Source organism: Rhinolophus sinicus, chromosome 18 (assembly GCF_057876585.1).
Source record: "Rhinolophus sinicus isolate RSI-liver-muscle chromosome 18, RSI-T2T, whole genome shotgun sequence".
Taxonomy (NCBI): Eukaryota; Metazoa; Chordata; class Mammalia; order Chiroptera; family Rhinolophidae; genus Rhinolophus; species Rhinolophus sinicus.
In genome coordinates this window covers 117,199,565-117,226,454 of record NC_142518.1, presented here as the reverse complement: position 1 = coordinate 117,226,454, position 26,890 = coordinate 117,199,565, and the positions used below count along the sequence as shown (strand labels likewise).

The 26,890-nt window shown below is 37.8% G+C and overlaps 1 protein-coding gene across 1 annotated transcript in view; it reads left to right on the top strand.

The window, feature by feature from the left end:
• The window catches only part of NEXMIF (neurite extension and migration factor), a 97,217-nt gene that overhangs the window by 58,510 nt on the left and 11,817 nt on the right, over positions 1-26,890 (top strand).

The window sequence follows — 26,890 nt, the reverse complement described above, 5'->3', positions numbered from 1 at the left end:
ATCTATTCTACTTTACGGAGCAAACAAAAGTTTATTTAAATAGATTTTTATTTTATTTATTTTTAAATTTTTATTAAAGTTTATTGGGGTGACAATGGTTAGTAAAGTTACATAGGTTTCAAGTATACAATTCTGTAATGCATCATCTATATATCACATTGTGTGCTCACCACCCAGAGTCAGTTCTCCTTCCATCATCATATATTTGACCGTTTTTACCTTCTTACTTACAGATTTTTCTTGGTGCTTAATTTTTCTTGGTGCTTACAAGGAGCACAGATGCTTTCTTCCTGCATCACTCAGGAGTTTAGCACCCTGGCATCCTGTGAGGATCAAGGGAATCCTGTTACCATACTGTGGGGAAGCCATGAAAGTAGGAAGCTGGCTGTATGATTCTGCTATGTATCTTCTCCAAGTATGGCAGGTGGAGGGGAGGGGTTCAAAGAATCTAACAGGCTAGAGGCTCAGAGAGATGGCGAGGTAACACTGCCTTGCTTAGAGGGATGGGTGACTTGCTGATAGCATGTGACTGAGTCTTACGTCTGACTGTTGCTGTCTAAGGAACAGAGCTGAAGCTGGTGGAGGGTTTGGATTTGTCTATAGGATTATACTAAATATGTGAATTGCAGTTTTTAACACCAGACATAAGGGAATGCTATCAACAATGAGACCCTGAAATGGAGACAGCTTCTACTTCAAGGGCTTTCTTATGCACTTCTTATGGGAAAGAACCATTCCCGTGGCACATGGCCTATAGGTGGTACATGAGAGGAAAGGGGAAATGAAAGTGGAAGTCATATTGGGATATGACACTGGAAAGGTCAACAGTATAAGCCTTATCTGGGAAGAAGCAAGTGAGGTTTAGCTATTATGTCATTTCCAATTTGTAGAACAGTTAATAAACTTAATTTCTGGTATTTCACTTAATCTTCAGTGACACTTAGAAGTTGTTAGCACCATTTCACACGTGAGAAAACTGAGTCCTAGAGGAGAAATGGATTGCCTAAAATGACCCAATGTCAGAGCTGGGACTAGAACCCGGATCTCCTAATGCTCACTTCAGTGTTATTTTCATTGCATGATACTTCCCCAAACTGGAGTTTAGGTTACTTTTACTTTGATTTGTTTCTACCAAGGCTACGGTAGACCGTATCAGGTAGCTTCTAAAGTTAGAGCTATATGAATAGTACAAGATGAAGCAAAAACAGTAATTTACACACTAATGTTGCATGTTATTTATGGTGAACCCACTAGAAAGTCCCCACCTCAACACCTCTCCCTGTTTTATCCTTGAAGTCTAGCATTTATTAAAAATACAAATAAACAAAAGGCCTCTTATCCTTGAGATAAGCTTTTTGAAATTGTAATTTTCTTTAAAAATCCTAATTACAAGGAAATGCAGCTTTCAAGTAGTACAAGAATGATTCAATTTATAACTTGCAATTATTAATCTTACTCTGTCTAGAGAAGAAAACACATTGAAATGTTCTTCTTTTCAAAAATTTCAAAGCGATGTTGATATATTTTCTTTCTTCCTCTTGATAGGCCTTGCTCTCTCTCATAAAATTATTTTGTAATCCTGTTTAAAAGCCAATTCCACCAATAACTGCCTTTGAGTTTCCCTGTACTTATTACTCAGTTCTTTTATTTCCACTCCTTAACATGCAATAAACTAAACACCTTCATCATTCAACCAAATAATAAGTACCTACTGTGTGCTACACACTGCATGAGATGCAAGTGTGATTGACACTGGGAAGTCTTGAAACCTAGTCACTATGGGTATGGGTGTTTGGGGTGGGGTGCTGCAATAGCAGTGTATATTGTAGAACCGGGTGTATTATAGAAAGAACAATAGATTCGGCATCAGCGAACCATTTTAACCATTCTAAAGTATACGATTCAGTGCCATTTAGTACATTCATAATGTGCAGCCATCATCATTCCCTAGTTCCAGACACTTTTATCACCCAAAAATGAAACCCCACATCCCTTAAGCAGTCACTTCTCATTCTCCCTTTCCCCCGGCCTCTGGCAACCACTAATCTGCTTTCTGTCTCTATGGATTTCCCTATTCTGGACATTTCATATAGATAGAATCATAGAATATATGGCCTTTTGTGGTTTACTTCTTTCACTTAGCAGAATGTTTTCAAGGTTCATCCATGTTGTAGCATCTTATCAGTACTCCATTCCTTTTTATGGCTGAATAATATTCCATTGTATGGGTAGACCACATTTTTATTATCTGTTCATCAGTTGATAGACATTTCGGTTATTTCCACCTTTTGGCTATTGTGAAGAGTACTCATATGAATATTTGTGTACAAGTTTTTGCTTGAACACTGGCTTTCAGTTCTTTTGGCTATACATCTAGGAGTGGAATTATGGGACCCGTGGTACCTCTATGTTTAACTTTTTGAGGAACCACCAATCTGATTTCTACAGTGGCTACAGCATTTTACATTCCCACTAGCAATGTGTCAGTATTCTGATTTCTCCACTTATTATCCACTAATTTCGCCAATACTCATTATTTTCCTTTTTTTTTAATTTTAGCCATCCTAGTGGGTATAAAGTGGTATTTCATTGTACTTTCGATTTGCATTTCTCTAATGATTAATGACATGGAGTATCCTCTCATGTGCTTCCTAGCCATTTTTATATCTTCTTTGGGGAAAAGTCTATTCAAGTCCCTTGCCCAGGGTTATTTGTCATTTTGTTGTTTAGTTTTTAGAGTTCTTTATGTGTTCTGGATACCAGACCTGATATATGATTTGCAGACATTTCCTCCCATTTTGAGGATTGTAGTTTCACTTTCTTTGAGGCACAAAAGTTTATTTTTTTTTTTAAATTGGGGAATAGTGTGTTTCTCCAGGGCCCATCAGCTCCAAGTTGTTGTCCTTCAATCTAATTGTGGAGGGCGCAGCTCAGCTCAGCTCCAAGTCCAGTCACCATTTTCAATCTTTAGTTGCAGGGGGCACAGCCCACCATCCCATGCAGGAATTGAACCGGTAACCCTGTTGTTAAGAGCTCGTGCTCCAACCAACTGAGCCATTCGACTGCCCCCAAAAGTTTTTAATATTGATGAAGTCCAACTTTTCTGGGGTTTTCTCCTTTTTATTTTATTTCTATATTTTTCTTGTATTTTTGGTGTCATATCTAAGAAACCATTGTCAAACCCAAGGTCATGATGATTTACCCCTACGGTTTTTGCCAGAGTTTTATAGTTGTAATTCTGTAAAGTTTTAAATCCATTTTTAGTACATTTTTCTATTTGGTATGAGGTAAGGGTACATCATTCTTTTCCATGTGGGTATCCAGTTGTCCCAGCAGCATTTGTTGAACATACTGTTCTCTCCCCATTGAATGGCCTCAGCACCCCTGTCAAACTCAATTAACCATAGATATATGGGTTTATTTCTGGATTCTCAATTCTATTCCATTGATCTATATTTTTATCCCATGCCAGTACCACACTATTTTGTTTACTGTAATTTTGAAGTAACTTTAGAAATTGGGAATTATGAGTCCTCCAAATTTCTTATTTTTTCCAAGTTTATTTGTGCTATTTTGAGTCCCTTTCAATTCCATATGAATTTTAGGATTGGCTTTTCTATTTCTTCTTAAAGGCCACTGGGATTTTGATAGGGATTACACTGAATCTGTAGCTCATTTTGGGAGTAATGCTATCTTAACAATATTAAGCCTTCCTATGCATGAAAACAGGATATCTTTCCATTTATTTAGGTCTTTTTAAATTTCTTTCATCAATGTTTTGTAGTTTTTAGTGTACAAGTCTTGCTCCTCCTTCATTAAATTTATCCATAAGTATTTTATTCTTTTTAATACTATTGTAAATGAAATTGTTTCTTTTTTATTATCACAGTGTTCTTTGTTTTAAAAATTGGAACCAAGTTAATTGTTCTGTTATGGAGAAATAAACATACTGTAGTCTATCCAAAAGACAGAATTATTTTTTCTAAATTACTTAATGACAGGAGGGAAAGCTCTTGAGATATTCATTAGCGCAAAATCTTAAATACACTAAAATGGCAATTTAAAAATGCATGTATTCATTCAACAAATAAAATTAATTAAAATGAAATTGCTTCTTAATTTCCTTTTAGGATTACTTATTGCCAGTGTATAGGAATATGACTGATTTTGGTACATTGATTTTGTAGCCTACAACTTTGCTGAATTTCTTTACTAGCTCTAATGGTATTTTTTGAGGATTTTCTTTAGGATTTTCTATGTAAAGGGTCGTGTCATCTGTCAGTAGAGAATTTTACTTTTTTTCTTTCCAATTTAGATGCCTTTTATTTCTTTTTCTTGTTTAATTTCTCTAGCTAAATCTTTCAGTACAGTGTTGCATAGAGGTGGTAAGAGTGGGCATCCTTGTCTTGTTCCTGATGTTAGGGGGGAAAGCTTTCCACTCTCTCACCATTGAGTGTTGTGATGTTAGCTGTGGGTTTTTCATAAATGCCCATGTTGAAGAAATTCTCTTCTAAATCCTATTTCCATGTGAGTCAATTTTGGTAGTTTGTGTATTTCTAGGAATTTGTCCATTTTTATCTAGCTCATCTACTTTGTTGGCATACAGTTTATAGTATTCTCTTATAATTATTTTTACTTCTGTAAGGTCAGTAGTAAAGTCTTTAATTTCATTTCTGATTTTAATCATTTAAGTCTCATCTTCTTTTTTCCTAATCAGTCTAACTAATGGTTTGTAAATTTTGTTGATGTTTTCAAAGAACTAACTTATAATTTCATTTATTCTCTCTATTGTTTTTCTATTCTCTATTTCATTTACTGTCACTCTGATGTAGTATTATTATTCCTTCCTTCTACTCTCTTTGGACTTAGTTTACTTTTCTTTTTCTAGTTCCTTAAGTTATAAATTCAAGTTATTGATTTGGGATCCTTCTTTTTTAAAAAAACATAGGCATGTACAACTGTAAATTTCCCTCTGAGCACTGCTTTCATTGCATCCCATAACTTTATGTTATTTTTTTCATCTCAAAAGTGTTTTCTAATTTCCCTTGTGATTTCTTCTTTGACCCATTGATTGTTTAAGGATGTGTTGTTTAATTTCCACATATTTGATTTATAGTTTTAAAAAGATATTTTGTATGATTTCGATTTTTTTTAGTTTATTGAGACTTGTCTTGTAGCCTAACACATGCTCTATCCTGGAGAATGTTCCATGTGCACTTGAGAAGAATATGTGTTCTACTGTTTTTGGATCTAGTGTTCTCAATATTTCTGTTAGGTCTTGTTGATCTATGGTGTTGTTCAAATCCTTTATTTCCTCATTGATCTTCTGTTTCATTGTTCTATCCATTATTGAAAGTGAGATATTGAACTCTGCAACTAGTATTATTATAACTGTTTATTTCTCCCTCCAGTTCTGTCAGTTTTTGCTTCATGTATTTTGAGGCTTTTATGTTAGGTGCAATTGTTATACATTCTTGATTAATTGACTCTTTATCATTATATAATGTCTTTCACTGGGTTTTATGAGTTCACTTTTGTTTTGGATCAGCTAAATCCCCTGATTTGAGGAAGTGTGTATGTGTGTACATGTGCTACTGACCAGTGGGCTAAATAGCAAGGGGACGGGGGCTCCTTGATCTTTAGTTCCATGGGAGGTTATAAGCATTTTTTGTCAGCTCTGAAACCAGCACAAATTTGGATCATTAACTCCCTATTCTAATAAGATCCTATAGCTGAGTTGAGAATGAGTCAGTAGACTCATTGTAAAAAAGAGCCAAGCCTTCATTGAGGCCTTTGTGAAAATCTCCGTCGACACACAGATAGCAATTGGAATCCAATGTATTCCACGCTCTGCAACAAATATTTTCAGGTCTACAGTATCACTAGTCAAAATTAGCAGTGACAATATGAGGCTTTTCTTCATTGCTTTCTTATTTCACTACCATCTTTTTCCTTTACTTCTTCTTTTTCTTCCTCTGTTTTTCTCCAATTGTTTTGTTTTCCTTCTTTTGTTTCCATTTTTCCTTTTTTTCTTCTCCACTCCCCCTTTTACATCACATAAACAAAATAAAGGACAAAAATCATATGATTATATCGATTGATGCAGAAAAAACATTTGACAAGATACAGCATCCATTTATGATTAAAACACTTAATAAAATAGGTATAGAAGGAAAATACCTTAACATAACAAAGGTGATATATGACAAGTCCTCAGCTAATCTCATAATTAATGGTGAAAAACTGAAGCCCTTTGCTCTATGTTCAAGAACACGACAGGGCTGTCCCCTATCACCTCTGCTTTTCAACATAGTGTTGGAAGTCCTTGCCAGAGCAATCAGGCAAGAGAAAGAAATAAAAGGCATCCAAATTGGGAATGAAGAAGTTAAATTATCACTCTTTGCAGATGACATGATGCTTTATATAGAAAACCCTAAAGACTCCACCAAAAAGTGATTAGAAACAATCAACGAATACAGTAAAGTTGCCGGCTACAAAATCAACATGCAAAAGTCCATTGCATTCCTATATACTAACAATGAAATCTCAGAAAAAGAAATACAAAAAACAATTCCTTTTGCAATTGCAGCAAAAAGAATAAAATACCTAGGAATAAATTTAACCAAGGATGTGAAAGACCTATATGCTGAAAACTATAAGACATTTTTGAAAGAAATTGAAGAAGACACAAAGAAATGGAAAGACATTCCGTGCTCATGGATTGGAAGAATCAACATAGTTAAAATGGCCATATGACCCAAAGCAATATACAGATTTAATGCAATCCCCATCAAAATCCCACTGGCATTTTTAAAAAATAGAACAAAAAATCATCAGATTTGTTTGGAACCACAAAAGACCCCAAATAGCCAAAGCAATCTTGAGAAAAAAAGAACAATACTGGAGGTATCACACTCCCTGACTTTAACTTGTACTACAAGGCTACAATAATCATGGTATTGGCAGAAAAACAGACACATAGACCAATGGAATAGAATTGAGGACCCAGAAATAAAACCACATAAATACGGACAGATAACTTTTGACAAAGCAGCAAAAAACATGCAATGGAGAAAAGACAGCCTCTTCAATAAATGGTGCTGGGAGAATTGGATAGCCACGTGCAAAAGAGTGAAACTGGACTGCTATCTGTCACCATGTACCAAAATTAATTCAAAATGGATCAAAGACTTAAGCATAAGACCTGACACAATAAACTGCATAGAAGAAAACATAGGTACTAAGCTTATGGACCTTGGGTTCAAAAAGCATTTTACAAATTTGACTCTAAAGACAATGGAAGTAAAAGCTAAAATAAACGAATGGGACTATATGAAACTTAAAAGCTTCTGCACAGCAAAAGGAACCATCGACAAAATAAAGAGGCAACCAACTGAATGGGAGGAGGTGTTTGCAAACAGTGCCTCCGATAAGGGGCTAATATCCAAAATATACAAGGAACTCATGAAAGTCAACAACAACAAAACAAACAACCCAATTGAAAAATGGGCAGAGGACTTGAAGAGACATTTCTCCAAAGAGGACATACAAATGGCAAATAGACTTCTGGCAGTTTAAATCTTTTACAAGATGGTGATCTAGCCCTTTAGTTTTGAGGTTGGTGTACTGTGTGTGAGTATATATATTTATCACACACAGTCACTATCTTCGAAAGTGAAGGTGCACATCTTTCTCAGCCATCTCTTCTTATAAAGCCATTGAAGTAATGTCAAGGTCTGAAGCTAGCACATTCTGGTTCTAGGGAGTCAAGGATCATTTCCTTGAAGGGTTTGGCCTGACAAATGACCTTGAAGAGTAGGGAGTAATAATATTGTGATTGCCCTGAGTCGTCCCAACTCTCCTCTGGGAGTTATGCGTTACTTGCTCTCAAATATTACCTCACAGTATATGATGAACAGAAAGAGCAACATTCTGAAGATGGCTTTCACATTGACCTCATTTCTTCGAAAACACAGAACTCTGCCCAGAAAAGAGGCTTATACCATGCACAGTTCCATCCTGCTTCATACTGAACCCATCTCTCTGGGATTGCTGGTGATTGGAACTCGCATGGAACATTCTACTTTGAGCTTGTGTTGGTAAAGCAGCTGGTATTGTTAAGCAAACCCAAGGGAAACTTTTGGGCTCTGTTCCTGCCTCCCACACAACTAAAAGGAACCCAAATTGGATAGATCTGAAAGGGCCTTTGGAGACCATCTGGTTCAGCCCCTCATAGTAGAGATGGAAAATTCAAGCCCAGAGTTGAAAAAAGGAGCTTGCTCAAGGTTACACAGTAAGATAATGGTGGACCTCTGCCTGCAGAAGACTATTCTTCCTCCTTAGTTTTATGTTAAGGAGGAATCTGACAGACATATCTGTTGAAACTAATTCTGTGTTTGCGTATGTGTGTGTGTTTGTCAACATTTTCACATATTCCATATGGTTCAACATTTTTAAAGAAAAAAATTTCAATAAATTTAAATTAAAAAAAAGAAAAAAAATTATTTTGGGTTAATTTTATATTTACATAAAAGTTGCAAAAATAGTACATAGAGTTCTCATACACTCCTCACCCAGTTTCCCCTAATGTTATCATCTTACATTACTATGGTACATTTATCAAAACTAAGAAACAAACATCAGTATATTACCATTAACTAAACTCCGAGCTTCTTTCAGATGTCTCCATTTTTTTCCAGTAATGTCTTTTTTTTTTTTCTTTTAATTCCAGGATCTAATCCAGGGTACCACATTGCATTTGATCATAATATGTCCTTAGTCTTCTCTCGTCTGTGGCAATTTCTGAGGTTTTCCATAACTAATATTTTTGTAGAGTACTGGTCAGATGTTTTACAGAATGTCCCTCAAATTTTGTTAGTCTGATGTTTCTCTAATGATTACACTGGAGTTATTGGTTTTGGAGAAGAATATCACAGAAGCAAAGTGCTATTTTTCATCACATTATATTAAGAGATACATAATATGCATAAGACTTATCACTACCTTGTTTCCCCGAAAATAAGACCTAGGTGGACAATCAGCTCTAATGCATCTTTTAGAGCAAAAATTAATATAAGACCCAGTCTTATTTTACTATAATATAAGACCGGGTCATATAATATAATATAATATAATATAATATAATATAATATAATATAATATATACCGGGTCTTATATTAATTTTTGCTCCAAAAGGTGCAGTAGAGCTAATGGTCCGGCTAGGTCTTATTTTCGGGGAAACACGGTAGTAATTATCACTACTTAACTTTGATCACTTAGTTTAACTTTGATCACTTAGTTAATGTAGTGTTTCCCATGTTTGTCTATGGTAAAGTTACTATTTTTTGCCTTTACATTCTCTATTCTTTGGAAGTAAGTCGCTAACTTGCCCTCCTGGAAGGGGGGAGTATCTACATATGTTATTTGGAATCATCTGTAAGGAAGCTCTGTCTCTTCTCCACCATTTATTTAGTCAATCATTCATTTATATGTGTACGGACTCACATATACAGTCAAGTGCATAACGACGTTTTGGTCAATGACAGACTGCATATACAGTCATGGTCCCATGAGATTATAACGGAGCTTGATAATGATAATAAACAATTATGTTACTGGTTTATGTATTTGCTATACATTTTATCATTATTTTAGAGTGTACTCTTTCTACTTAAAAAATGTGCCGTAAAACTGTGTGTTGTGTTACACTGGCAGCAGCCTCATACATCTCGTTTACCATGTCTCTCGATTACATCATTTTCTGTTGGGTTTGATTTAATCTCGTGTTGTTTTATAAATTGAGTGAAGCCTAAGTGTCCAGTGTTTATACAGTCTACAGTCGTGTACAGTAATGTCCAAGGCCTTCACATTCACTCACCACTCACTCACTGACTCACCCAGAGCAACTTCTAGTCCTGCAGGCTCTATCCATGGTAAGTACACTGTATGGGTACACCACTTTTATCTTTTGTACTTTTACTGTGCCTTTTCTATATTTAGATATGTCTAGATGCACACATACTATTGTGTTGTATTTCCCTATGGTGTTCAGTACAGTAACATGCTGTCCAGGCTTGTAGCCTAAGAACAATAGGGTACACCATAGAGCCTGGCTGTGTAGTGGGCTGTACCATCTAGGTGTGTGTGAGTCACTGTGTGATGTTCACGCAACAACTTAACTGACTACCAATGCATTTTTGAGAATGTATGCCTGTTGTTAAGCTGTGCGTGACTGTATTTATTTTATACTTTAAGTTTTAACCTGATACTACCTCCTTTATTTTGTTGCTCAAATTGTTCCAGCTCTGACAATTGAGAATTCTTTCAGGTTGGCAACTGTGTCCCTTTAAAATGCCTCCTTTCTTACAATTTTTTAGTAATTCCTTATTTTCTGGTAGTACAAGACACTCTAGACTCATCTGATACTTCTCCTTCCCTAGTCCTCCTAGAATCAGCCATTTCTCCAAGGAACCCGAGTTCCTTTTATTGCGCAATTACATTTAGAATCCAAAATCTGGAAGTAGTCATTGTTACTGAGCTGTCATTGCTTCTAGGCTTTCTTACTATACAGAATTAGATAATGTATACATTCATATCTATAATTGTTTCTGTGTCCTCTATTCATTTGTATATATATTAAGCTAAACCTGAGTTCATACTTATGTCTCCAACTCTAATCCACTACTACAGGGTTCATTCTAGCCTCCCTTTCTTGTTTATAACTTCCTTCTCTAATAGTGAGCAACCTAGCTTTCACTATCCACCATCCATTTATTTATTTGTTCAATACTAGTATACATGTAAATTAGTTTCAGAATTGTTCACTTATATCCTGTAAGAAACAAATTTATCAACTAGAGTACAATGTTTATATATTGTTCTTTTATTTTTATCCTTATAGTTTCCAGGTAAAACAAGATTTTCCAAAGTTAACTCAAGGGTGTACCCACACTCAGTGCAGTTGTGTAGTCCAGTTAGATTCATTTGTTGTAGTCTGCATTCCATCCTGGATCCCTAGACATCCTGGTTGATTTTTTAATTTGGAGACATTAATGCTCATTTTCGGTGAATTATAGCTCTATAGGTTTTTTTATATATATATATAGGTTTTGACAAATGCATAGTATCATGTACTCACCACTCTGGTACCATACAGAAGAGTTTTATTACTCTCAAAATTCCTCTGTGTATCCCCTTTGTTATTAACCATCCCCTTTCCCCCCAACGCCTGGAAATTACTGATACATATTCCATCCCTATGGTTTTACTTTTTCCAGGGTGTCTTATGAATAGAACCATAAAATATGTAGCCTTTTGTGTATGGCTTATGTCTCTTATCAAAATGTACTTATGAGTCATCCATGGTGTTGTGTGATTCAGTAGGTCTTTCAGAATTCCTTTTCATCACTGAATAATATTCCCTTGTAAAGATGTTTATCCATTCTCCTGCTGAAGGACATATTGATTGTTTATAGCTTTTGGAAATTATTAATAAAATTTCTATCAACATCTACATGCAGGTTTTTGTGTGGACATAAGTTTTCAATTCACTTGGGTATATATACCTAGGAGTGTACTAGCTGGATTGTATGGCACATCTATGTTTAAACTACTAACTGTTAACCGAATCCCTTTCCTAGTATTTTGACCTGTAGATGTATGTGTGGTGCAGTGGGGTATCTTCTGCTGAGCTCAATTGGAATAGAGATCACTTTCATACCATATATCACATAGATGAAAAATGGAACATCCACAGGATGTCTCCTCCCACGGGTACCAGGAAGGTGAAATTTCTGAAAATGACCGCTAGATGGCGAGGTACTTGTTGGCAGCCTGGGAGCTGTAAATCTTTGGAAGATTCTGGGAGACTGCTAAAATTTTATCACCCTCCTCTCTTCTCTTTTCTTGGTAAAGGGATATTTGAGCCACAACCAGGAAATAGAATACAAGATTTGTGGCTCTAGCATGTGCCTCCCTGCTGATTCAGGAAGTTAGCATTAGGTTTCACGTTGGCAAGCATTCCAACAGATAAGCTTGTGTAATGATAAACTTTGGGTTAGATAACAAGTTTTGACCTGGAATGGGGTATGCCACATCATGTCATGTTTGTGTCCCTTGCTGACCTCACTGCAAAGTAGAAGCTTGGAACCTTGATGCCTGAGTTCTACTAATGCTTAACCTCTTTTGGCCTCCTACCATGTGTCCCTGAAAATAAGACCTAGCCGGATCATCAGCTCTAATGAGTCTTTTGGAGCAAAAATTAATGTAAGACCTGGTATTATATTATATTATATTGTATTATATTATATTACACTATATTATATATAAGACTGGATCTTATAGTAAAATAAGACCGGGCTTTATATTAATTTTTGCTCCAAAAGATGCATTAGAGCTGGTGGTCTAGCTAGGTCTTATTTTCGGGGAAACACGGTATTCGTCATCTGTAAAATGGGGATAATAATACCGCCTCATTCACACTCACAGGGTTGTTGGCAGAAATCAACATAAGGTAAATAATATGAAATATACTAAAGAACTTTATAAATTTAACATCACACAAATGTGAATTATTAATTATTGATTAAATCAGACAGAATATAAAATGCTATACCTGTTAGGTGGTATCATGCATTAGAAAATCAGTATGGCAGGTACAATCTGTTTTCCCATGAGGAAAAATAGATATTTAGGGGGTGGCCGGTTAGCTCAGTTGGTTAGAGCGTGGTACTGGTAGCACCAAGATTGCCGGTGCCATCCCCACGTGGACCACTGTGAGCTGTTTGTGCCCTCCTTAAATAATATATAAATATAGAGATATTTAATTCTTAAAATGACCCAGTATTGGTGGGTGGCTAACTTTTTTTGTTGTTGTTCTAGCACTTGTAGAACATTGATGTGCCATACAATGCAGCTTGATTCCAGATTAAGCTGATTTTGTAGGGTAATTCCTTGCCTTTCCAAAACCCGCGTATTTCAGTTTACCAAGTAAACACTGGTGCACCCAGCAGATATTATTATTTTGGGTTCCAATTGGGATTCTTTACTGACTCTGGGCCTAGGTTAAGTACCTACGTTTGGTATGTACCAGGGTCCAGCATCCCGCAGCTTTAGAGGTGGCTTTCCCTTAGCCTAGCAATCATCTGTAGTTTCTTCAGCTCACAGCTCAAAGAAAGACTTGGCATCTAAGGAGGAGGAGTGTACATCTTCTCTTCACAGCAGCACAGAAACCAATAGTCATCAAAGCACTGTCAACATAGCTCCAATCGTTATCTTCCTCCAGTAAAAGGGGCATACGTAGCTTAACCGGAAATAGCTGGAAGGATGTGTGTGTGTGTGTGTGTGTGTGTGTGTGTGTGTGTGTGTGTGTATTATGAACAACCTTGTTTTCAGTTACCTACTTTTGTTTTGCCTCTAAATTCTGCATTTTCCCCTCCTCCTGTCAGAACTATTTAGTAAATATGTGCTTTTCTGTTGTTTATAAATGAAGGCAACGTCCTTAGTTTAGGAACGTTGTGTGCTCATCTGGCTAGGTGTGTATAGTTGTGTATGTGGGCAGGTGCTGGGCTTGGGATTGTAATCGTTCCTCAAAACTGGAGCTTTTAAATAAGAGCAAATGGTCTACCTATTGTCAGTCTGTGCCTGAAAATATCTTTAGTAATTGAGCTGTCTCTTCCTCCCCAGGTATCCCCTCCTATGTATGATAAGAAAAACAAAGTGCATGTGTTTAGTTGTCCCTTACCACTTTCTTAGAGGTTTTTCTATCTCTGGAGAAGCCAAATTCTATCCCCCCACACTGTACAATCAACCCAACATTCTTTGCATAGACAAACTTCTTTTCTGAGTGATAGCAATTTGTGAAAACTCCCACACATTGTAGTGAAACTGGAGTTGCTGATGCCATACTCACAGTATAAAGACCCTTTATGAAGCCATTGCCAAGGATAAGATTGATTGTTACACGGGTGGGTGTCTCCCCTCTTGCCCGGCTCACTGGAAAATTTTGATCGGGGTCTTGAAACTAACCCAGTGGTATTTTAATGTTGGAGGTAAAAGCAAGGCTGCAGCCTAATTCATTCATCTGCTTTAAAGAGTGTTCTCTTTAAAACATATACAATACTTTATAAATATTAAATTTCATAAAAGGGGATTCATTTTGTAAGTTTTATCTGTTATCCTTTGGGAGTTTAGAGGCAAAGTTATTTGTCTAAAACCTTCCATTCTTACCCTAATGGTCACACTAAACAAACCCAACCAGGATCTTTCTCAAATCCATATGTAGTTTTGTCTGTCAAGGCTTAGGCAGAATATCTGGGGGAAAGCATGTGTAGTACAACTAGTCATTCTTTAAAATGTCATTTTCTCCTTGTCCATGTATTCTTGCAGAGTGCCAATAGAGGCTGGACACCCTGGGATAAAAGCAAGGTTTAGGGAGAGAAGACCTAAATAGCATAGGGAACATTCTAAGGCCTGAGGTCCCAGGAGTCATACAAGTAAGCACCTCTGAGAATGTACAGGATTTGACCAACTCAGGCCTGTTGGATTAACTCTTTCCTTCCCAGGTAAATATGAAAACATATGAAATTATCGTGAATTTAATGTGCTGCTCTGTCATATATGGTAGGTAGATAGATATTACACAGCAGTACATGACATGTGTTAAATGTTTATTAAATGTAATATAATATATATCATAAAGATCAAGTGATATATCATACATATGCTACACAGTACATTAAATGCGAGGGATTATTATGATTACAAATGATTAATGGCAATTCCTCAGAACAGTGACTGTCAGGCCATAAAAAATCCCACTGAGGATTTTATGTTTCTCTGTGCTAGACAGAAATTTACCACTGGAAGCATCCTGTCCCAGTGCAGTAGCTACTGATAAGAAAGTACATTGTAAGCTGACGTAACTTTGGTGGTGGGGTGCATGTGAAGAGTATTTTAGGCTCTTCCTGTGCTTTATACCTGTGTGGCTGCTGTAGCCCTGCCCCACCCCAAGGACCCAAGAGGCGGTTGCCCTTACTCTGTGTGTGAGCTGAAAATCACTCATCTGTCTTAGAGGTATGAGTCGTGTCAATGCTCCTCCTCCAGTCCACCCTCTGCCACCTAATGTTCTGAGCATGATCTGAAGCTCTTTCTGAGCCCCCTATTGCAGGCAGAAGCAGACAGAGACTAGATGGACGCCATGCCATCAAGGGAGCCCGCTGCCTCCTGGCCCCAGCTTGTTATCATTTCTTAGAAGACCTTTTCCTACCTCTCTACCCAGTTAAAATAGCAGCCTTTGCATTTTATGGCATTTTATACTTTTCTAAGATTTTCCTTTGCAGCCTTTGCATTTTATACTTTTCTAAGATTTTCCTATACATTGTTTCATCCTAGTAATATTTTTGTTCATGCTCCAAGGCCAAATTGAACTTTTTTTTTTTGCCAAAGTCATTTAATGTAGTTACTGGCAAACCTAGAACTTGAATTCAGATTTTCTCCTAATTTCTCCTATTTTCAATTATCCACCACCCTGCTTTCATTATCCTGGCTTCTTACTGCAGAAAGGATGGAGATAAGCGAAGTGTGTGATGGTCAGGTGCGCTTAGACACACGGAGACAATTTCACTGAGTGAGATGCTAGCAGTGAAAGCACATAGGAAGGTGGGAGGAATTGTATGGGGCCAAGTCTCGAAAGCCATGCAGAAATGTTGGGATGCGATATGGTAGGAGATAAGGGCCCATGCAGATGGCCTACATGCGTGAAAGGTCTGTATTAGGGAGTACTTGAGTTTTCTGGTGTGCCAATCCTTCTGGAGGTTAGAAATGATGGCAGGGATCTAAGCCCCTCAACCTCCTGTTCCTGACTTGATCAACTCTGAATGTGAAATACGTTTTATTAAAATACTCTAACTTGCTCAGTAGCATATAATGTTAGTTGCCAAATTTCCCAACCTAAGGTCAAAAGGGGCCCTCTTACAAGTTTGGAAGTTTCTAAACTCTTTGTCATGGAAATGAGATTTTTGCCTTGCCTAGCAGATTCTGCCAGCTGCTAGAGGACCCTCTCTGGCACTCTAAATTGGTAAAGTTTCAAGTAAATGAAGCTCACCTGAAACTAATCACAAGCAAACAAAATAAAGCATGCGTCCTTAAGCCACCCTCCCCGCAACCTTTTTAACCTCTGGATTTAGGCTCTGGGGAACTCTATGATTCAACTACCATTTGGTTCAGGGCACTCAACTTCTTACCTACTGTCCCGGCTTTCAAATGTCTGTGTCCTTGCCCTGTACTAAAGAATAGCAAGTATCAAAAAACCATTGGTCTTCAGTAACAGCTACACCAAACCCTGGTAAGAAGGCAAATCTTAGTGTAAATTCCATATACACTGAACCTGAGGCTTGTCTCTTGTTCTCTGTCCCTCTACTCCACCTCTGACTCCCTCTCTCAAACACACTTCTTACACTTTCTTGTTCGATACCAATTGCATATTTGGACAAAAACACAAAACTCCTGCTCTCATCTGTACACACCACCAACCTCTCAGTTCGATTGTCTCTAGGGGAGATCCTAGCAACCTCTTCCAATATTCTTTTCCAACTAATATGCTCTTATTCTGTTTCTGGAGTGAGGTGGAGCTCCACCAAAGCTCAGAACTGTGGGAGCCAGTATGGAATAATACAAGGAGGATAGGTCTGAAGACTACATTTTGGACTTAGTTTTCTTTTAGCAGTTATCCAACCTTTACATTTCTCATACATTTAGGTGCCTTAAAGGTAAGCATAACTTCTCTGACTCTGAATTTGTTTCACCTTATATAAAAGAGAAGTAATACCTGCTTCATAGTTTTATTGCAGAGATCAAATAAAATAATAGCTATGAAATGTTTTATAACCTGTAAAGTTCTGTGAGGTGTCAGAACTTTATGTCAGGTGGTTTTAGTCAAGAAATGCCACAAAGCACAAAATGTTATCACATCCGTGAACCATGCTTCCAACTAAATTATGTTGTGTAGTTCCAGGCCTACTTACAGACCAAGGTTTACTTCGGTTCAGCTCACTTGGACATTTTGATTAAAGTTGACATTAGGAAAGAAAAAAATCCAACCTTTATCCATGTTCGATACAAAGTCCAATAGCAATTATATCACTTGAATGTAGTTAGATTTAATTTTCCTTTGGTATCTTGGTGGAATTCCCTCAAGAATGTCCAGGAATAATTAAGAGAGTGGCTCTGGTGCAGGAAGTACATTAAAGGTAATTAGTAAAATGTAACAAACTTAGATGAAAACTGAATCTACATTCCATCAGCCATTTCCAAGTATAAACTATATGAAATGTGTTTTGTGAGGTGGACTTTAGAGAAGCAGAGAGGAAGAAGGCAGGGAGAGGCTGCTGAGGATTTGATGCAGTAAGTCATGATGCGTCAGGAGATTGTAAGAGAATAGTGTGTTAGGAACAAGGGGGCTCAGAATGTTAAGTTATGTCTTATTTCATCAGTCAGAACTCTGACATCATAGGTGATTGTAATGAAGAAACGTGTCTGTCAGTCAGAAAGAAACTTTTTACATTAAATGGTTAGCTCAGAAGTTGAAAATGTAGTGGGTTCCCAGAGTTGAATCAATGAATGGTTTCTGCACCCAGCATGTTTCCATGTACCAGAATCCCTTTTCTCTAGGCGTTCTCAGAGATGGAGGACCCAGCATTGATGTTACTGGGACTAGGTTCAAAGGAAAGCCTATATTGTCTCTGAAAAGAAATTAAGAAAGTACCAAAGACAAACTGGACACACTACTGGCACACAAAGACTGTAAGCAAAGGGGAAGTCATGTGAAGATGAGAGAAAAATACTGAATTAGCAGTTAGGTCTTAATTACTCAAGAAAGTACTGTTTACTTTTACACACACGTGCACATACACGTGTGCATGCGCACATATGGCTGTTGATGTTAAATTCTGCATACTTCACAGGGCTTTTGTAAGGATTAAATGCAAATCAATATAAAGCTTGTAATACACAGTAAGGATTGATAAATGTTAATACCCTTGTTAGACATCATGGAATGATACGTCAGCTTAGTGTTGGGCCTTACTTGCATTCATCTAAATACAGCAAAACTTCTCCAGCTAGCTGTTTAAGTCATTGCTAATGTGTAGAATTTAACCCAGTCCCATCTGGCACTGGGGAAAGGCATGTTGCTGTACTTCTCTTTCCTATGACTCATAAGCTCACTATCCCTGCCCTCTTACTTGTATCTTGGCCTATAAATGAGGCTGCTTTCTTTCAACTTTAGTGGTGGTCCTTAGAGTTCAGAGGGAATTTGGGTTAGGTAAAGAGGTAGCCAGATTAAGACAAGAGTCAGCAATTGCATCACATTCATCTTGTTAACTAATTCAAGAAAAGTACCTAAAGTATCCAAAAGCTAAGGAGCATATTTTCAAGAGAGCTATTGTCTTATTTCTTCACCAAGAATGTTTTAGGTTGGCATGACAATGTACTTATATACCATACGTGACAAAGTACTTATATACCATATGTGACAGCAGAATGGATAATCCTGAGAATATTTTTTAAAAAGTAACTTCTCTAGTCACTGAAGATCTGATTTCTTTCAAGGTATCTGATGACCTACTAAGCACCCTTACTTTCATTATTTCTCTCATTTGAGTCCCCAACATCCTTGTTAAATAGAAATGGTAGGAATATTCATCTTCATTTTACAGGCTCACATATTAACAAATACGGTGAAACCATGACTAGAACCCAGAACCCCTGACTCCTAGTCTAGCATTCTCGTCTACAGTTCTGACTCTCATGATTCATCCTGAGTCCACCACTTTGATCATTTCACTTCCCTACTTAAAAATGTATTGAAGAAAGGATACCATTCATAACTTAGGGCCCACCCAGCCCCATCTCAACAACTTTATATTGTTACTTCCCTGGTCCTTAGTTTTCCCATCTGTAGAGATGATGATGCTTATTTTCCTGGCTCACAGTGTGGTAATTTTCAAGTGTCAGGATGGATGTTATGGTTTTACTGAACTGGAAAGCCCTCTATAGTCCTCTTACCATATTCACTTAATTCCTTAACTTTAATTAGAACTGGCAGTGGAAAAAGAATATGTCTGACTTTCTTAGCTGTACAAAAATGTGTTCTTGGACAAGACACTATTGTGCTGGAGGGTTTTTTTTTTGGTAAGTTTGACCTGACAAAAATACCTCAAATAAATGCTAACTCTTGATTTCAGATATTTTTCAGAACGGGAACCTACTACAACATCATATCTTTTCCTTCTTATTTTTCTTTCAAGGGATGAGTTATATCTAAAGAGGTCAACTTGATTATTTCGAGCAGTATGTTACTGAATTGAAGTTTCCCTATTGGTCCTGGGGTGAGTCAGTCCATTTGTATGGTCCCACCAGAGACTGGACCCCGGTACTCAGCCCGGGTACCTCATAAGCCTGTCATGACTGGCAAGTCTGTGAGCTTTGGAGTAACTCAGTACTACTGGGTGGACCTGAAAGAGCTACTTAACTTTTTGTAAGTCTCCATTTCCTTATCTATTGGAGGAGATAATAATATCTCATATGATCATTGTTTGAATTAAAGTAATATATTAAAAGTAATTAATAGATTAATATCACTCAATAAAGAGTAACCAGGTGAACTTGTGGATGGATTTCCTGGAGGAAGTCCTTCTGAGTGAATATCTTAGCAATAGGGAGGGTTATCAGCATCATATCTGAATATTAATGACACCATTATTATAGCTATCCATCCTTCCCAGCTGTGTTTAGTTGAGTAACAGATTTAGAAAGTGCAAACTTTAATGTATATTTTCTCCTGGGATTTCATCACCATCTGATTTATTTTTCTGGCTAAAAATTGTAATTGTAGCTTGATTTCCCCTCTTCCCCCATCTCAACAACTTTATATTATTACCTCCGTGGTCCTTAGTTTTCTCATCTGTAATTAGAGACAATCCCAACCATCCTCCCAAGAACTAGCTGCCTTTAAGAAATTTGAATAAGAAGCTGGTAGTGGAAATAGAGGGTTTTCTCTTTTCCCAAGGAGGAGCAGGAGAGGAAAGGTAGGAGAGGCTTTTATCATTAACTTTTGGGGGGCAGAAACCACTGGTCCCTCTCCCCTTTATTCTCCCTTTCTACCTAAAAGCCCCAATGCATTTTGGGTTTTTAAGATTGTCTGGATATGGGAAAAAGGCAAGATATGGTCGCCAGGATAACCCGAATGGCGAGGGACTAGTAAGTGGGGGGGGGGATAAAAATAGGATTAGACTAGGGCCATGTAAAGCCATCCAGTCTTCAGCCATGGGGGAATTCGGCTACATGGCGGAAGATAAGGTTTCTCAATTTATCTTAAACCATGTCCTGTCATGTTCTACAGCCAGCCACCCACCCGTGCTCCATTCAGCAAGACTTTGCAGCCACCAAATAGATTGTAGGAACTTTACCATTACCATTGCTTTTTGGTACCTCAAAATATAGAGATCAACAGGAAAGATGAGGGAAGGACCAGACTATCCCACTCAGGTAGTTCTCCTCTACCATCCTGCTGAATTGCTTTCAACACTGCTTTCTGTGCCCCCTGCCTTGAACTACACAAAGATCCTGGGGATTCCACCTCCCAATTTAAGACTATGCTGTCAGGAATTTTTTAAATGGTACCCTGGGCTGAGGAGGAAGTAGAAGATGAGAACCACCAGCTATGAGCCAGGTGCTATACTACTTCATATAGATATATAAATATATCAGTTCAGTCTCACAGCAACCCTATCAGATAACTATTACTTTTGTTTGACAGATGAGGAAAGTGGAGCTCAGAGAGTTCAAATGATGTTCCCAGCATCACATAGCTATTAAGTAGCAAAGCTGGGACTAGAAGCCAACGTGGTGACTTAATTCAATACTGATTAATTTATTTTCCCCACCCCTACTTCTACTTAGCTCCAAAGGAAGATAGTACCTTTTAAGAATTAGCTGTTATTACATCAGGTACCACCTGCCTCGAACTGAAGGCTAAGAGCAGAATTTTTTCTTTTTTTCTGTCTGCCTTTATTTCTTCATCATTTCCGAGGAAGATGCTAGTTTGTTTTCACAGTGTTGGCATTTGATTTTCATTTTCATTTTCAGGGTATGTTTGCACTTAATTGGCATGTTGTCTGCCTCCTGCCAACCTTCATTGTAATCGAGTCTGGGCTAGAAGTGGATTGAAGAGTACAGCCAAGTGCAGTGTCATGTCGTCAGGCTTTCAAACTGGAGAAACATGGCAGATTGTTTCTTAAGATTCTGTTTGAAGTATAGCATTCATCCAGTGCCCAAAGCCCCTTGTTCTTGAGAAAATCTCTCTGTCCTCTATAAAAGCATGCCTCATACTCCTCGCTGCTATGGGCCCATATCCCAGGTGGTACTTGGTGTCGGAGTGTGGGAATGTCTTCTGTTACTGTCTTTCTCACACACATGGCAGGGTAGCTTGAGTAGGTCCCAGTTTTATTAGTTTTGCTCTGTTTTCTTTTACACCTTTTTAAAAGCTCCTTGAATTCATTTCAGATTTGTACTACTGATTCTCTTACTGTCACATTTAATTATAAAGTATTAGAGTTAGAGTGATGTAGTCCAGCTTCTCTATCTAGTACTTACATCTGTTTCTTCTTGTTGCTGAACTGTTGCCCAGCCTCTGAATACTGCTAGTCACAGGGAAGTGTTTTTTCCTTTGCTTTGCCCCACCCCAAACACCCTTTTCATTTTTGGACATCTCCGTTGGTTCATATGTTTCACTTATTTTGTGATAGCTCTTCAGGTATTTAAAGGCAGAAAACATATTTCTTGAATTTTCTTCCCTGAGTTTAACATCAGTTTTGTGTCCCCTCGTTCTAGACATTTACCTCTAAATGGGTTTCAATTTCTCTATATCCCTTATCAGAGTTGACTGCAACATACATTTGTCCCCTTTCTGCCATCTTAATGACACTAAGTGTCCTTTTTTGTCCTTCTTTGTATTCCTGTAGATTAATCATTTTTTAAATGGTAGGTCATTATCACTGACAGACGATTTTAATTAAAACACATGCCTTTATCTTCTTCCCATGAACCCTCTTCCGCCCCCACAAAACCAGCATTCTAAGTTAGCATGGCGTTATGTGGCCTAACAGTGCCTGACATATGAAGTGCCTAAAAGGTCATCTTCTGTTGTTTTTGCCTTCCAGAGTAGTTGAATTAAATTCAAAGTCAGGATGTTTTTGAAATCTTAAATCTCTCTAGGGATGTTTTTCATAACATCTTCAAACTGGATAACACTACAATAAATGAAGTATGTTCCACTGGATTAAAAGGTTATTTCCCTGGTGTGTCAAGGTACCAGAGAACATGAAACCTCCCATTAGGCCCTGGACATCTCTGGCTGTCAGTGCAGCCATCCTGTCTCAGTGAAAACTTTAGCCCATCAAACTGAATCTTGAGTGACAGCAAGACAAAGAAAAGGAGTCAGAAATAAACAGAAGGGATTAGGGTCACTGATGAATTGAGGAATATGATTAGAAGAGGAAGGAAGACCCAAATGTTGAGCCACTGAGCTAGGACAAAAGTGCAGCCATTATAGCTGCTGCCCAAGAGCCTGATAGTGGGTGTGCACACGTGTGCGCACACACAGACACCACCTTTGTCTGGTAGCTCCCAAAAATAAAGGCAGGTGGAACACACAGAACCCTGACACCAGCAGCAGCTGCTTCTGACAGGATTGGGGTAGAAATGTACAATAATCAGAGGAATACAGGAAGGGACATGAGATCGAAGAGAGTAAAGAGTTCCCTCAATGTGTATATTTTATGCTCATCTCATTATTACACAAAAGTTAAATCAGAACTTTTCATATATGTGAATTTTTCCTTGTACATGTAATTTCGATTTTTTAATGAAAAAATTATATGACTCAAAATGAATCAAATGAATTATAGATTGCTCAAAGCTATAAGATCCTTATATATAGTCTAGTTCAGCTCCCTTATGGTATAGTGAATAAAACTTAGGAGCAGAGAGGGGAAAGAGCTTGTCTGAGGACACCCAGCTACTTAGAGTTGTACTTTGTCTATTATACCACATCACCTCTTCTATATGAGTTGTTTATACATATGTTTTGAGTTTTGGAATCTTTATCATGACAAATTAGATTCATATAGTACTTTTGAGATATATAGAATTCTTTAGTTTAACTGATCATCTCTTTTTCATGTTTCTCTCACCCTTAATATTTTTTAACTTATATGGCTCCTCATTTAAGCATGTTTTCTGTACAACAGACTCTGAGCACCTTGACAACATGTACTTAAAAGCACGATACCTCCATATTTCTAACTGCTATGTTCAAATCCTGGGAGGTACTAGCAAGTGGAATTAGCCAAGCAGCATTATGGATAAGAATGTACTCTTACCATTACTGATTGTGTGATCCATCACACTGACCGGACTTTAACTGGGAAGAATCAGACTAGACAGAGCTTGGCTAGCCTGGCCTGGAAACCTTCTGTGGACCTGTTTGCTATAGCACTCCCAACTGCTTGCTCCATGTCAGTCCCCAACCAAACCTATACATTTCCCATCTATAACGGCTTGCTGGCGAGTTGCCTCCTTTCCAGTATGACAGCCAGCATCCTTGTCAGCTTCATTATCCAGGTTGGATGTGACAGTTGAGCTTATTACTCACCTTGCTTTAATCTCATGAAAATCCTGCCACTCGTATTTCTGAGGCTAATCTGGCCTGGAAGCCAACCAGCACTAATGCTCCTTTCACAACTATCTATTAAGTCCTTGACCTCTCTCTTCTGTCTATATAGGAGAAGGATCTGAAAGGGAGGCTGAAAAGGGGAGGAAGGGAAAGAGTATGGGAAGGGGAGAAGGTTGGGGGAGGCATTCCAGGCAGACTGTCAAGTGCAAGACTCCTGAAAGCAAAAAATGGTCTAGTATATTAAAGGAACAGAGAAGGTTAGAATATTTGAGAGTAAGGGGGGAGGAGAACAGAATGAAAGGGGAATACAACTTGAGAAGTTGAAGATTGGTTGAGAAGCGTGTTATACGCAAGGCAAAAGAGAAATGTTTAAGGCAAGTTGTCAGGCCTATGATTCTGTGGCTGTTGTTCATGAAGTTCCTTTAGCCTGGAATGCCTTTCTCTCCTCGGTGCTTCCCCACCTCCTGAAAGACCATCCTTCAAGGTCCATCGCAAATGTTGCTGCTACTAGTGAAATGTTTCCTGACCTTGTGAGGTTGGCTTTACTAGGTTCCCTTTGTTTTTTTCAAAAGGGAAAACTGAGTATCATAGATAATAACTTGATGATCAATTATTTGGGGCTTTGTGCTCAGGCAATAATTATTGCACTTCAAAAAGTGCAATAATTTCTCTTCATTTGGAACTCCCATAGAAACTTTTTGCCTCTCTTTTACTGTATTATACATTTATTTACTATATATTTGTTAGAACTTGTCTATGGTTTGTTTTTCCCAGTAGACTGAGCACCTTGAGAACATGGATCTAGTCTGACTCACCTGTCTTTACTACGTACCATGAGCACAAATGGTGCCTACTCAGTTGCTGAATTGATTTAAACTGATATCCCAGGGATCAGCACTATTCAAATCCCAAAGGCTATGTCGTCCCAGGTCCATAGACATAAACGTAATTTACTTTCATGCCTTGCTTTTTTTTTCCAGTTGCAAAAGGCCAAGGGCAGCCCCCAACAGAAATGTTGGTGTGGGTCATCTAGACTCTGACACCTGAGACTCAAAGGTCTTTGGGAAAGAGCATAGCAGCCTCCTGTGACAGGATCCTCAGACCCAACCCAAGGGAGAGACAGATAGGAAGGGTTGTTTTTCTGATTTAACTGAGCATTTCATGGCTTCCAAATACTTGTCTCCATGGTAATGTTACTTTATTGCCATTACAGTCAGCAAAGCAATTTGTTGTACATTATTCAAAAAGTATTAATCAATTTTAGCTCAAAATAGATTTTTAAAAACCCGCAGTTTGTCCCAAAATACCGATCACTGGGGAAAAGCTGAAGCAAGCACAGAGCTGTTTGTAGCCATAGAAAATTATAGTCCCTCTCCCAAATCATTTTTACAAGTAGCCAGGGTATAAATAAATACAAATGTGGGAAAATATATAGTTTTAGGTTGTCTCGTTTAGAGGTGAGATTTGAAAAGTTAATATCTATGATACTCAGTTTTCCTTTCTTTTAAAAAAATGGGAACCTAGTATAGCCAACCTCACAAGTTGATTATAAGTCCAAACTAAGACAACTTCTGTAGCTGTATGCAGCCTACCACCTAGTGGGCGTATTCACCCCCTTTCTTTCCCCTTCCCAACCCAATCTCTCACACCCCCTCCATCTCTTCTCTTGCCAAAGTGTGTTTCTTCTATTCTTAACTTCATAAGATTCCCTTTACTTCAGAGCTGTAAATCCTGGATGCTTGGACAGATTTTTCTGTTAGAGGACATTTATGTTCTTGTGCTGTCTGACAAGATTGGATAAGTCTTGATACTTAATTGTATTGCTCCTATATATATTTTATGGTACATTAATTTTTACTAATAACCAATACTTATCTGAGGCAGCTGTTCTTTATTTCATTACCTGAAAGGGGGGGGGAGTATAGATCTGTAACGTGGAAATTTGTATTTCTGTCGCCTTTTTCGGGGCCAGGGGTTGGAAATGGTAAGAATTATAGAGAAAGCATTTTGTGTTTTAAGAAAACACATCTAGTCTCTTGGTCAGGAGACTTGGGTTCCTTTCATTGATCTGCCATTATGTTATCTTGTGACCTTATTTTACTTTTTGTTTCTCTATGCCTTGGTCTTCCTGGTGATAAAAATGGACTTCGTTGTTGCTAGCCTTATTAAGCATAAAGGATAAGAAGACACTAAATTATTGAAATCTACAAATAATCTGCCCCTTATCAAGTCCTTCCAAGATGGAATTAGTGGAGCAGTTAAAGAGGCGGTAAAATGATACCTGAAGTTCTATTGAGTTCCTTAAAAAGAAAAGTGCACAGAGTAATCCATGATGGCAGTATGAATCCATCTGACCTACAAGGTCGTCTCTGAGGCACAGGCTCAGCCATCTGATCTACTGACAGCCAAACAGCTATTACTAGAATCTCAATTGTATGCTCACTTATCCAAACACATGTATATACTATACAAGGTAGGTCCAGCATTGAGGAAACAGGAAGCAGGAAGCAGACAATTTTACATGATTCAATCTATATGATATTTTACCTATCTAAACATATTTCCTTATCTGTGAAAAAAGAAGTCTGTCTTAGGTAATCATCCAGTTTAAAACATGTTAGATGATCCTGGGTTTCCCCTAATATTTATATATCAGAATTGCAAGAATTTCTTCTCATGTTATACAAGACCTGACTTGAGCATAGCCAATAAACCACATGTGCCAGGGGAAAGAGAAAGAGATACTTACTTGTTACATTTACACAGAAAGAAGGGCTGGAGATTTCGAAAAGGTCTCCTATCATTTTGCATAAACCTACCATCCAGGTGGGTAAGCAGGTGATGAGGGGCTATAGGTATGTGTTCTATGCCCTGAAAATGCCAGATAATGCTTGGGATTTTTCATAAATTCCAGACATTCTTTGTAGTGACATTTGAAACTCTTGCTGTGGACTTCAAGGAAAGCTTGTTAACATCAGAGTAAGGTCCTGAAAGTTGAGAAAGAGGAATGATTTCTGTATCTCTTTCATCTTTAGCATGTGTGTGCATATCTGAATTGGCTTGTTTTTGAAGAGATTCAGATCATCTGAAGTAGAAATGAGGCAAACAGAAATAAAGCCAATCTCCAGAAAAACACACCCAGAGTTACTCTGGACTCC